At 45.7% G+C, this 13358-nt stretch overlaps 2 non-coding genes across 2 annotated transcripts; both read left to right on the forward strand.

The window, feature by feature from the left end:
* The first annotated feature begins 815 nt into the window (after window positions 1-815).
* TRNAI-UAU lies at window positions 816-909 on the forward strand. The gene is made up of 2 exons: window positions 816-853; window positions 874-909. It is a non-coding gene; the product is annotated as a tRNA-Ile (tRNA).
* Window positions 910-12463: 11554 nt separating this feature from the next.
* TRNAI-AAU lies at window positions 12464-12537 on the forward strand. Its single transcript has one exon. It is a non-coding gene; the product is annotated as a tRNA-Ile (tRNA).
* The last annotated feature ends 821 nt before the right edge of the window (window positions 12538-13358 follow it).

Genomic DNA, 13358 nt, shown 5'->3' on the forward strand with positions numbered 1-13358 from the left:
TATGTGTACTCTGAAAGCTGCAATTTCCCCAGGCAAAATCAAATACTCAAGCAAACAAAAAAGCGCACACAACTGGCCTTTCTAATGAGAGGCCCCAGGAGGGGAAGAGGGTCACGGGTGGGCACGGCGTCGCAGAGGTACACTATCTGCATGGAACCTGCAGGATCGAAACAGGTGGAGGAGCGGAGGTGGGGGTAGGGCTCACGGCCTTGGCCGCCGTAGCAGGCCGCACAATTGATGGGTCATTACGACTCTAGCAGGTTTCCTGCAAGAGACGCCGGGGCAGAGGGCTCCGACCTGGGACGCGGTTTTCGGGCGGCCTCGGGAGGCCCTGGGGAAGGGGGTGCGCAGCCTGCGGGTTGCGCGGCCTGGGGACGCGCGGGGCCAGGGCTGGCGGATTGGGCTGCTCGGGGTCCCGGGTGCAGTGGGAGCATCCGCGAGCAGCCGGCTGGGCGCCGGGAGGCCGCGCCTCGGCCAAATGGCTCGGGTCTTCCACGGGCATCGTTCCCTTCTCGCAGGGAAGGCGGGAAGGAGCGGGAGTCCGCGCGCCCTCCCTCCTCGGCGGCAGCTCGGGGCTCCCCAAGGGGGCGCGGGCCTGGGTCCCCGGAGGCGTAGAGGACGAGGCGCCTCCCTCTTCCAGGAGGGAGCGAGGCGCCCGGACCGCGCGGGCTAGCTGGGAGCGCTCGCGGCCGCGCGGGCGAGCGGCAGGGGCGGGGGGCGGCCTCGGGGCTCGGCGCGCTCCCGGAGGCGGCGCGCGGACGGCGCGGCCAGCCTGAGGCTCTGTAGAGCGCGCGCCGGCCCTCCGGAGAAAGCATGCTCCAGTGGCGCAATCGGTTAGCGCGCGGTACTTATACAGCAGTATATGTGCGGGTGATGCCGAGGTTGTGAGTTCGAGCCTCACCTGGAGCATGTTTTCTTCCCTTCGCGATTTCAGATTCCTTTTCTACGAATGCATTTTGCCCTCCCCTCCAGAGAAAAAGGATTTTTTTTATTTTCCACGCTGAGCCCGCGGATGTTCCCACGATGAAGGAGGACATTTGAGAGTTTTCGAACGGGAAGAAACCACAGACCAGAAGGAAGCAAATGGAATTACCCAAGCAGGTTCTCCTTCTCCTCCTCCGACCTTACAGCCGTGCACAGCTTCCAAGGAAGCCCCCCTCATCCTTTCCCCTCTCCTTTCTTCAAGAAATCCTGAGCTCTCTGGGAACTGAGCCGGCGAGCGGAGAGCCTGGGTCCTGCGCTCTGCGGCTTCGTGCGCTCCCGGGGCGCAGCTTTGTAGGGGAGCCCCCCTCCCCGCGCTCACCCCCCACCTCCCTCCCCCCACCCCCACCCCTACCCCCGCAGCACCACCACCTCGGCCGGGAAGGAGAAGCTTTGCTCTGATGCCACAAGCCGCGTTGAGGTTGCTGAATTCCACCTGTGAAGTCTTATGTGATTTGAGCCACATAATCCAGCCTCCAGCAGTGAACATCGGCCCAGGAGGGGGGTGGGTGCTGGGTTTGTATCTTTCTTCGTCAGAAAATAAACAACATTCATTCTGACGCTACCTCCGAAATAAATGACTCAAGGTTATTCTGCTTCCTTCCATTCTCTCACTGGATTTATTTTATTTTTTATTTTTTATTTTTATTTTTTTTCTCACTGGATTTATTCTGTCTCTGGGGCCCTCCTCTGTTCCTTAAATATGATATTCCCGACAGTTCCGTGTCCAGCTTTCCTCTTGGCTAATGATCTACGTATTCTTTGTATTCCATGCGTGCCCCTAATTACAGCCCCTCTGCAAATACTGATGACTGAATTATTTCTCTCCCACCCCGTTCTCCCATTTGAACCCAGAGCCAGGCATCCTGCTGACCAGCTGCGCTTTTCTGACCGAAATCCCCGCGGGGCTGTCCCATCAACATGTGAGAAAATCATCTAGCCTAAATCCACTCCCTCTCCTGTGCTCTTTCTCACAAATGCAGTTACCTAGCAAATATGCAGCGCCTACTTTTCTTGCCAGGTCCATCCTAGATGTCGAGACTGCATAAAAAGATGAAGCCTCTGTGCTCTGGATGCTAAGTTCTAGTAGGGAGAAATCCACAGTGACCAATAAAAAGTGAATATACAAGTAGATGAAGTTTTATAGAGAAAAATAAAACGGGATGGGAGGCAGAGGAGATACCAGGATATGTGATGGGAGTGCAGTTACATGCAGGGTTGTTTGGATGGCCTCTCCGGGCAAGTGGCATTAGGCAAAGGCGGGGAGGTCAGAAGAAAGTCTTGGATACACACAGTGATGGGGTTCCTCAGGGTCAGGCAGAGGGAGGAACAAACACAAAGGCTTAGCTGGGGGTGTGGCCCCAGAAGCAGAGTCAGAGAAGAATGAAGAAAAGAGCTCACGCCAGCATATTTTTCAACAGAAGAGACTCTTCCATAATTTTTAAAAAGCTAATACCTGATGCAATGACCACACAATGTTTGAGGAAACAGTGTGAAAGTAGAACAGCCAGGGGATGGAAGTGTCCCCGGGGGTTACAGCTGTTTGCTCTCCCGGTCTCCAGCCTATCAAAGGCTGGGCTGTCTCTTGATTTTACGACTCTGATCACACCAACTTCTGTGGAGTTGTTCAAAACAGAAAACAATGAGGGAGTTTTCTTTCTAATGTCTCCTTTTTAGTAAGATTTTCACCAAGTTAGTGGCTTAAAATAGCACAAAATTGTTGTCTTGCAGTTCTACAGGCCAGAAGTCTAAAGGGGCTTTCACTGCACTGAAATCAGGCTGCTGGCTGGGCTGTGGTCTTCTGGAAGCTCTGGGGGAGAGCTTTCCTTGCCTGTTCCACCTGCTACAGCCTGCCCACATTCCTTGGCTCTTAGCCACCTTCCATCTCCAAAGCCAGCAAGTGAATGACTTTGATCTTTGCTTCTGTTGTCACATCTTTTCTGACTCTAATACCTCTTTTCCACCTTTTAAGGACTCTATGGTTATATCGGACCCTCTGGATAACCAAGAATGATCTCCATATTTTAAGATCCTGAACTTTTTATTTATTTATTTTAATTTAAATATTTTATTTACTTATTTGAGAGAGAGTGAGATACAGCATGAGCAGAGTGAGGGAGCAGATTCCTTGTTGAGCAGGGATTCCCCCCTGCCCCCCCGCAATGACTCAGATGCTCGATCCCAGGACTCCAGGATCATGATCTGGACAGAAGGCAGACACTTAACCCATGGAGCCACCCAGATGCCTAAACTTAAGCACATCTGCAGAATCCCTTTTGTCATGTGAAGCAGCACATTCCCAGGTTTGGGGCTTGTCATGTGGACATCCTTGAGGATCCCCTACTTTGCCAGAGTATTCACAAAGCATGTGTTTACTCCACCAGGTTCAAGATGAGAACAAGACAGTCCTCCTAGAGTTTCCTCCTTCCCTCTGTAGTCCATCCTTTCTTGCACACCTGTTCCTGGCCACCATTGATCTGCTGTCCATTGCTATCATGTTGCCTTTTCTAGAATTTTGTGTACATGGGACTATACAGTTTGTGGGCCTTTTTGTGTGTTAGACTTCTTTTACTTAGTATAATGCTGTGCCAATCTGTGGCAGAGATTCATTTTGGATTCTTGGCTTCTTCTCTCTGCTCCCCATATTTACCTGTTACTGAGTTTTCTTGATCCTCTCTTACCTCCTAATGTCTCGCAAGATTTCCTTGCTCACAGTCCATATCCCTAAAGGCCTCTATGCCTTGAGAAATACCCTCATTTGCCCTGGCTCATTTCTCTCTCTTTGCATACACTTCTCCACTGGTGACCATGCAGCTGCACCTCCCGGCTTCTCCTGTGAGCTTTGCCTGCTCTGCCAGGTCCATGATGTGTTAGCTTGGGCCTCTCTTAGCTTCACTCCCTCCCTTATGGGATCTTCTGCTCCTGGGGGGGACAGGGGGAACAAGGACTGTATTTTAAGTGCTTTTGTTTCTTTTTTACCCCACTCAATTCCTGATTCTGAGTAGATTGTACCTCTCAGTGAACTGTCCACTGTCATGGAGCTCTCTGCTCCTTTGCTCCCTCTGTCTCCCCCACAACCCCTTAGGATGAGAGTTTCTTTTGATTTATTGGCTTAATTCATTTATTTTAGCAAAATGAAGGTTAAACGTAGATACTAAGAGATAAACAATATTAACAAGAGTGTTTTGTTTTGTCTTGCAGTTTCTTTCACTAAAGAATATGAAGATGAAGTCACAGGTTAGAGAAGGGATTTGGCAGGGTGGAAAAAAAAGAGCATGAGTAGCTGTGGCCAATTTGATTCCTTTCTCTACCTACAAGGCTCTTATCATCTGGTCTACACAACAGATTCCTGCTCATTCATCACAGCTCAGAAAAAAAATCTGATGGTTTTTTCTTTCTTACTAATAGAGAATTTGCAACACTAAATTCACATTTATCTCATTGTAAAAAAGATGTATTTATATACACAACCATCTTTCCTACTAGTTCACTTATCAAGGACAAGTTTTTAAACTTTTAATTATGTGGTCCATTATGAAAATTCTCAGAAATATTCATAGAGTCTCAAAACAGTATAGTAGCGTCAACTCAGAATTTTGGGGAGAGAAGAGGAAGATAACAAAGGAAGGAGGAAAAATTGAAGTGGTTTGGATGGGAATGATGAGGAGGAAAAAAGGTGTTTCTTTTGGTTGTTCCAGGTGAAAATACTGAATATTTCAAACACTACAACTCAGGGCTTTTCTAGAGTTGACATATACTTCTGCCAAATGAAGATTCATATACATGATCAGCTGATAAGTAGAATTGGTAATGAGTCTGTCTTAGAGTCCGCGTAGAGTCCTCTCCCCAAGAACTCACACTGCCATCAGAAGGGGCCAGAGATTCTACTTTTTTTTTTCCAGAAATTCTACTTTAAAGATTTCCCTCTTCATATGTGTCCAATAAATTTTTTAAAAATATTTTATTTACTTTAAAGATTTTATTTATTTATTCATGAGAGACACACAGACAGAGGCAGAGACACAGGCAGAGGGAGAAGCAGGCTCCACGCAGGGATCACCATATGGGACTTGATCCCAGGACCAGGATCATGCCCTGAGCTGAAGGCAGACACTCAACTACTGAGCCACCCTAGGTGTCCCAAAAATATTTTATTTATTAGAGAGAGAGACAGAGAACAGGGAGGCAGAAGGAGAAAGAGAGAGAGAATTCCAAGCAGACTCCACGCTGAGCAGAGCTAGACATGGGGCTCGATCCTAGGACCCTGAGATCAGGACCTAAGGAAAACCAAGAGTCCAGCACTTAACCAATGCTTAACCAACACATCAGCCTGTGTCTAATCATTTTTTAAAACTATTTATGGAATGGCAGAATTTTAAATTGTTGAATAAGAAACTTTTCTAACAATTTTGACCTTTTGGGTCTAACAATTTTGACTATTTGTTTATTTGTCCCCAGTTTCCATTTCTATTTCTGGTGCAAACTGAAAAGATCCATGTCCTTATAAAGCTCTGAAGTGATTTTATCCATTACATAAATATGGCCTTACTTTTGTGTCTTTCATCACATCCAAATTATATTTCATATAATAATTTTGCTAATTTTAACTTTTTGTTTTTTGCCTAGATAATCTATTCCTCTGGTTCCAAATATTTGTAGATATAAAGGTCCTCCCTAGTCCTATCTCCGTGCCACTCAATTCCCCCCTGAATGGGTCATTGCTTTGTATTGTCCTCTCAAATTTAACAAGCTTTTTAAAACATTTTAAAGAGAAAGAAAAGAGTTTAATTTAAGCCCAAGTTAGGTGAGCCACACAGGATACACAATCTTCACAAAGAAGAGAGTGTTCCAGGGAGGGAACATTTGGTACAGGGTTATATATGTTTTCTACATTTTAAAAAATTACAGAATCATCATGGTGAAGAGCATTCCAGAAAGTTACAGACTTCATCTCATGTTTTTAGTATGTGTGAGGCTGTATGGCTTTAATGGGAACCAGGGAGGTTTTTAAATTTTTCTTATCTTTATGCTTGGAAAGCTCTTCTTTGGTTATTATTTTTAATGAAGCAGGTATACAATATGTGGTCAGGGCAGAAATAGAGGTTTTGCTGAGTCATTTTAACCTTGGTAAATGTTAGAGTATAGCTTCCCCGGGAGCCCAGGAGAATGGTCCACAAATATGAAAAGTTGAAAATTTCCTTTGTTTTATCAATGTTGTTAGTTTCTTCCAAAAATAGAATTATTGGGATGCCTGGGTGGCTCAGTGGGTGAGCGTCCGCCTTCTGCTCAGAGTGTAGCCCTGGGGCCCTGGGATCAAGTCCCACATTAGGCTCCCTGCATGGAGCCTGCTTCTCCCTCTGCCTATGTCTCTGCCTCTTTCTCTGTGTCTCTCGTGAATAAATAAATAAAATTTTAAAAAATAGAATTATCTATATTCTCTTCTTTGCCAGACACCATTCTGGGTGAGTGTATGGAGAGGAACCCATCCCAATTCATGTGGTGAAAAATTGGACTGTGCCCAAAGTGAGGTTTGGCCTTTGCTTCAGCTCCTGGGAAATGATTTATGTCATACCTAATAGTAGGATATATTTTTGGTGTGGGTCTGGCCACATATTGTAGTCGTGTTGGAGATACCAACCATGTGATTACAGGTGAGGGCTTTGTGACTCTACCAGTCAGCCTGGCACATGGGTGATCGATTGCTTATGATAATGAAGCCCCCAATAAAAACTCTGGACATGGAAGCTTAGGTGAAGTTCCTGAGCTGACAATACCCTGTATTGTCATACATCGATGCCAGGAGGGTAGCTTAACTAGAGGACAACAGAAGGTTTCATTTTGAATCTGCCCTATGTGTATTTTCTTTTGGCTGATTTAAGTCTGTGTCTTTTCCCTGTAGTAAGCTGTACCCAGTGAGTAGAATAGCTTTGATGAGCTCTGTGACTACTTCTAGCAAATTATCAAACCCAAAGGCATTTTGGGGAATCCTCAAAACTTGCAAATAGTGCCAGAAGGGAGGGAAGTCTAGGGGACTGTGCCCTCATACTTTGCTGTTTGACTAACTCCAGGTAGAGGGCTAAACATCTTTTCTTTTCCTTTTTTTTAAAAATATTTTATTTATTTATTCATGGGAGACACAAAGAAAGAGGCACAGACATAGAGGGAAAAGCAGGTTCCCCACAGAGAGCCTGATGCCAGACTCTATGCAGGACTCCATGCAGGACTCGATCCCCGAACCTGCCCCCTCTCCCCCAGGATCACGACCTGAGTGGAAGGCAGACACTCAACTGCTGAGCCACCCAGGTGTCCCCTAAACATTCTGATTTGACAATGTTTCTCATGAAACTGATCAATATAGCAAATAAATTTAATTATTTCTAACACCTCTCCTTTTATAATATTAAAGAGCAAGTCTTTGCTGATTTCCTAGAAGCTCCCTGGGAAATCCCAGCTGCTTTTAGGTATGAATGACATTAGGATTTGATTTGAGGAGGAAATCCTTACCAAGCTACCACAGATGAATGTCAGGAGCATCTGGATCAGGCACTGGGCTCACTGTAGGATCCCACCAGAAAAGGAGCACAGGAGGCTTGGGAGGACTCAGTGTCTGGGTGGATGAGACAGTGTTCCAGCTGGACTTTTACTTCTGTATGACTCAGGACACCAAATTGTCAAAGACAAAACCAGATAGATGAGAACATAAACTTTATTTAGGCTCTTGCAAAGGGGAGAGCACTCCAGATCGAAGGATCAGTGTCCTCTGCTGGGTAGTTTGCCTTAGACTTTTACAGGAAATAGAACACAACTTCCAGATGAAGTATTTGGAATTGTTTTGCACTGGAGAAACTTTGATCAGATGAATGGGAAGTGTCCATTTGTATATCTAGCCACTTTCAAGGGGGTTGCTACAGAAAGAGTTAACATCGCAGCCCTGAGACTGTTCTCCTTAGAAAGGCCTACTTGCAAGGTTGGCCCTTCGTTGGCACCTGGGAACTAAGAACTTTTTTTTTTTTTAAGATTTTATTTATTTATTAGAGAGAGCACAAAGAGGGGGAAGAGGGCGAAAGAAGCAGGCTCCCCATGAACAGGGAGTCCAATGCCTGGCTCAGTCCCAGGATTCCTGGGATCATGATTGAGCTGAAAGCAGATGCTTAGCCCACTGAGCCACCCAGGCACCCCTGGGAATTAAGATTTTAAGAAGAGAGTTCCAAGATGACAGGAATGGCTTGCTGTGCCTAAGCTGTTCACGGAAACCATATAGTTCGTGCTGAACATCTGTTTTCTTTCTGCATCTGGAGTTTTGATATATGCTAGGCAGCCTCCCCTAAATATCTTGGGAAGCAAGTCTTTAGTCAACTTCCCTGGTGGACATTGTTCATGTGTTGTCACAATTCTTGGTTGAAGGAATTAAGCCCCTCCTGTGTGACCTGTACCTACTTTCCGCCAGACTTTCCCCTATGACCCTTTTCCCTTTGCTGACTCTGTTCTGTATTCTTTTGCTATAATAAAGAATAGCTGTGAAGACAACTATATGCTAAGTCCACTGAGTCCTTCTGGAATCATTGAACCAGGGGAAACAGAGACAAACAGGTTTCATCTTAGCTAATCACTAATGTGACAAAGACCAAGAACTCAGCTGGGAGTGACAGTGTTTGGCCTTATCTGCAGGTTTGAGCAAAGAAGGAATGATTTGTGTTTGACCTTGTCCATACCTAAATACTATAACATTTTGCATTATACAGGAGGAATATACTGCGAATAGCTCATATAATTTTTGATATAGGATATGCTAAATTATTAATTTTTTCGATTATCCAAATAATAGCCCCATAATGTAAAATATCTTTAAAAATACAGAGAAACACAAAAAATATCTTTTCTCCTCCCTTTGATAATAAAATAATATCATTGTCATAAAAAAATACAAGTTAAAAATCACAAAGAACCTCCACTACATCATGGCCTGAATAACCAAAATTAAAATGGCTGATGATATCCTGTGTTGGCTAGTCTGTGAAGTGACCAGAAGCCTCATACATCGATGTTAATAGTGTACATTAATATGTTCATTTTGGAAAATGGTTTAGCAACCTCTAATAAAGTCAAACATACATATATCCTATGCCCCAGCAATTTCATTCATTTATCTCTGTATCTCTGTATCTACCTATGTATGTATCTATTTATCTGATAGTTGAGCACTTATGTTCACCTAAAACTATGCACAAGAAGGTTCCACAATTTTTGTAACCTAGAACTGGAAATCAAATTCCCATCAGCATTAGAATGAACAAGTACATTGTGGTATTACCAAATGGAAGTTGATGAAAGGAAGAAACTGTTTTCACAGATTAAAAACACAGATGAATCTCAAAGACAATATTGAGCTACAGAAGTCAGATAGAAGAATGCAGATTCAAGTTGATTTAATGTATATGAAGCTACAAAATAAATGACAGCACATATAATGAGAATTCAGATCAGTGGCTAACTTTGGGAGTATAGCAAAGGAGAGGGATCCTAAGGAAACTGACATGGTCACACAGCGATGTAAACTTGTAGAAATCATCAAGCTGTGCACTTAAGACTTGCGTACTTTACTGTATGTAATTTATACCTCAATAGAACGACAGGGAAAAGGAATAAAAATAACTTTTAAAAGAATAAAAATTTGAGGTCCAAACTAGAATTTATTCCAAATGACGTTGTCTTGAATTCTTCTAGCAGGAAGCTCTGAATCACCACAGCCCTATGGCAGTCTAATTCATATCCTAAGAAACCATATATAAAATTTTCTTTAACCTGTTTGTTACTGTTGTTGTTGTTCTTCCTATAATACTCAGGAAACTTCGAATATGTTTCCCGTTGTCTAATTTTTATGTTGGTACAATTATTTTTGAAATGGGCAAAATGTTACATTTGCAGAAAACAAGACTTTATTTATTTTTCCTGAAATGTAGCATACAAAAAAGAAAATAGGCTGTTCAGAGGAAGTTATTTCAAGAGTAATTGACAAGAAATGTTCCCCAGGGTTAGCTGAGATAGCTCAGTTGAGAGAGCGTTAGCCTGAAGATCTAAAGGTCCCCCCCTCCCCCGCCTCAGCGGGTGCCCACAATCCTTTTGCAAACGTAGTTTACCTTCCGGTTTACTGACTGGCTGCGTAAACCGTGAAGACCCACCCATACCAAATGTCAATCCCCTTCAAAAAAGTTGAGGCCACAGTGCTATTTATGTAGAAAGGAGCTACAGACTTTTAACCGCATCATGGAAAGAAAGGGCTTTTGTAAATTCTTTGGCAAAATGCAATTCTACTGCTTCCAGCAATTCCTTGAGATAAAGAAAGTAAACTTCTCCAGTGCCTTTTTCAGAGCACTTAGGTGTTATTAAATGCATTTATAAGTATCACACATGGGCATTTTCAATTCTTCACTTAATTACCTCTCTTTCTTCACTTAGTGTTCAGCCTTACAGATCCTTACATTATTGTCAGCACTTTGAATCCTGTAAAGTCTTGCTTATATACAGCATTTTGGTGATTTTCAGCTGTGGGGAAAGGCCTAGTGTGTCATTCTACTGTGATGAAAGGCAAGAATGATAGCATAAACATAAACTGAATTTTAGTAGCATTTATTAAGATATGTGATGATGTATATATACATATGTATATGCTATAAAATGTAATAAGAATTGTTAATATTGAATTATTATTTTTCCTGAAACAGTGTTGGATAATTAATAGACTCTAATCTGGATTATACCATACATAATTTGAAATTCTCTTACAAGACATTTGCGGCGGATGTTCCCTTGTGTATTGCCAATGATGGCAGGTGGAGATATTAAAGGTATGCTTGACTATGTATAGAATATTTGGGGGAGGATAAACAAGAAACCAGGTGCTCCGGTGGCCTCCGAGGAGGATTTGGGGGTAGCTGGAGTCTAAAATCAATGAAGATTCACTCTGTACTATTGTATAATGTTAAAGGTCAAATCTTTTAATGAGCCCCTCTTTTGATCAAGAATCACTACAAGTAATGTTCATGCACAATATTTCTTTCGAAAGCAGCCTACAGAAAAATACAGTTATTGGATCTCGGTCCCTCAGTCTGAAGGCGGGGGTGGAGTGAGGACAACAGAGCTACATCGTAGGTTCTGGCAACCGGCAAGTTGCTGGTTTTTCAGGACAGCGAGGCCCGGGAGCTCATGGTCCTACCTGAAACCGTAGGGCGAAGTCGTTAAAGTCAGGGAGGTCGGCCACGCGGGAACTCCGCTGGTCCGGAGGAGGAGGGAGTCCGAGCAATCCTTTTGGGGTTGAGAGGTACAGAAAGCAAGCGAAGTGCGCCGCAGTGGCTTTGCCTGCGGACCTCGGGGTCGGTGACACGGTTGGGGATGAGCTGAGCGCGACCGGCTCCGAGAGCGCCCTTTCCTGGGGTGGCCCTGCACCTGGGACCGGAACCTCGGAGGACCGGGGGAATGTTAAGGGGGAAACCTCGCTGGCCTCGCGCCTTGGATCTTGAACATTCCGGAGTGGACACTGGAGGCTCAAGCTTCTCTCCTGCGCCGTCGTCGGCTTCTAAACCAACAAAAGTCATTACTTGCTGATTCCCTTAGCTCCAAAGATTCGCTGAAAATTTTACTAGGCTTGAGTCAGCAAGAAAGTTGGAAAGATGAACCACGCCAGGAACGCGTGGAGGGGCGCGTCCTGAAGCGCCGCAGGTGCCGCCCCCCCTGCCGTCGGTGGTGCAGCTGGTAAGCTTCCTGCGCAGCGCAGAGCGCACCTGCCCGACTCGGGCCTCCCCGCCCAGGGCCGGGGTCCCTCCGCTCGCACCCCGCAACCTGAGTGACGCATAGAACTTGCAGTTGGGTGAGAACTTTACCACTCGGCCGGCGCCGCCGCCACCTGGTCCTCTGCAAACCTCCGCGACCCTTTTCTGCCACCCCCAAACAGAACTACGAGTTACCCCAACTTAGAGTGTGGCTGGTGCTGCGGAGGTGTGTGTGGGGGGGTGTGGGGGGGGCGGTACAGCGCGGGACCGCAATGCTGATGACGTCATGCAGGTGTCTGCGAGTCTTCCGCCACGCGAGTCACCCCGTCCTTTCCTGCACCGCTCCTCTTCGTTTCCTCGCCTTGAACGTACCGACTTTAATGGGTCATCACGTTAGGAGTCCAGGAAGAGACGTGTGCCATATGTGATCCAGTGCTGCAGACATGCTTCTAAAAAGGGAGACCCCCTTCACCAACAACTGGAAATCCGACCGCAGGGCACTCTTCGCCAATAGACTAGACTCAGCCCCTGCACAAAAGTTCCTTCGTGGGTTTTTTGCTCCATATCCGAAGAACTGAATGAATGTAGACTCATTACAGTCTGTGAATATGGTTTGAAGTTCTCCTTAGAAGGAAGAAGAGAAGAAATTCTCCCTTAGTTTTAGACAAACAAAAATGTAGAGGAACATTAGTTTTTTAAAGGGCTGGTTTGCAGGTGGCCGGTTAGCTCAGTTGGTGAGAGCGTGGTGCTAATAACGCCAAGGTCGCGGGTTCGATCCCCGTACGGGCCACATGAAGTGCTGTTTTGGCCTCCTGCCTGCCCAACCCAGACTACCTATGACCCCAAATCACACCGCTCAGAATGGAGAATTCAGACATTCTCCTTCTCAATGAAAAGGGGATGTATTTTCTTCTCGCTTTGCTTGTTTTTAATACAAAGTAACACACCTGCGAGGAAGTCTTTACCGAAGAAACGAGGGAGTAACGTGGAAGCCAGGCGGTCGTATTTTAGCAAAGAGGGCATTGAGAAGAGTTTTCGAAATATGCCTGCTTAGTTTATAGTGAAAGTCAGGAGACAGTATTATTGGGGCGCGTCAAAGAAGTTCCAGTAGAGAAAGAAAAGGAGGCATACGCTGCCAGTGAGGGGTAGGCCGGAGCAGCGGGGCACGGGCTGTGTTCCCGTCTGGTCTGTGCTCGGTTCCTCCCTCCCATCGCGAACCCTCCCTCCCCGTTACCTGTGCTGACACCGCACCGAGTGCGCCGCGCAAGGCTGCGCACCTTTTTCTGGTTTGGTCTCCGTACCCGAAGGGCGCACGCGATGACTGCAGTTCACCTGCGATGCACGCCGACTAGACAAGCTACACATTCGGAGGCCGGGCCACATAGGAACACGATCTTTTGGGTTGGTTTGAGGAATATTCCCCACTTGGCAGTCTCTACGCACGCCCTCGACGCACTAGAGGAGGCAGGTCTGTTCCGAGAGGCATCCCTAAAACTGCCACCTCCCAGATCTTCCTTACACTCCCGTCTTTTCCCTGGCTGTTTACCTTTGCAAAACAAGGGATCCCTGTGGGTTCTCTGTCCCCCGAGGGCCTCTGCCCCGATGGAAGCT

The sequence above is a fragment of the Canis lupus genome, chromosome 35 (genome assembly GCF_011100685.1).
Source record: "Canis lupus familiaris isolate Mischka breed German Shepherd chromosome 35, alternate assembly UU_Cfam_GSD_1.0, whole genome shotgun sequence".
Taxonomy (NCBI): Eukaryota; Metazoa; Chordata; class Mammalia; order Carnivora; family Canidae; genus Canis; species Canis lupus.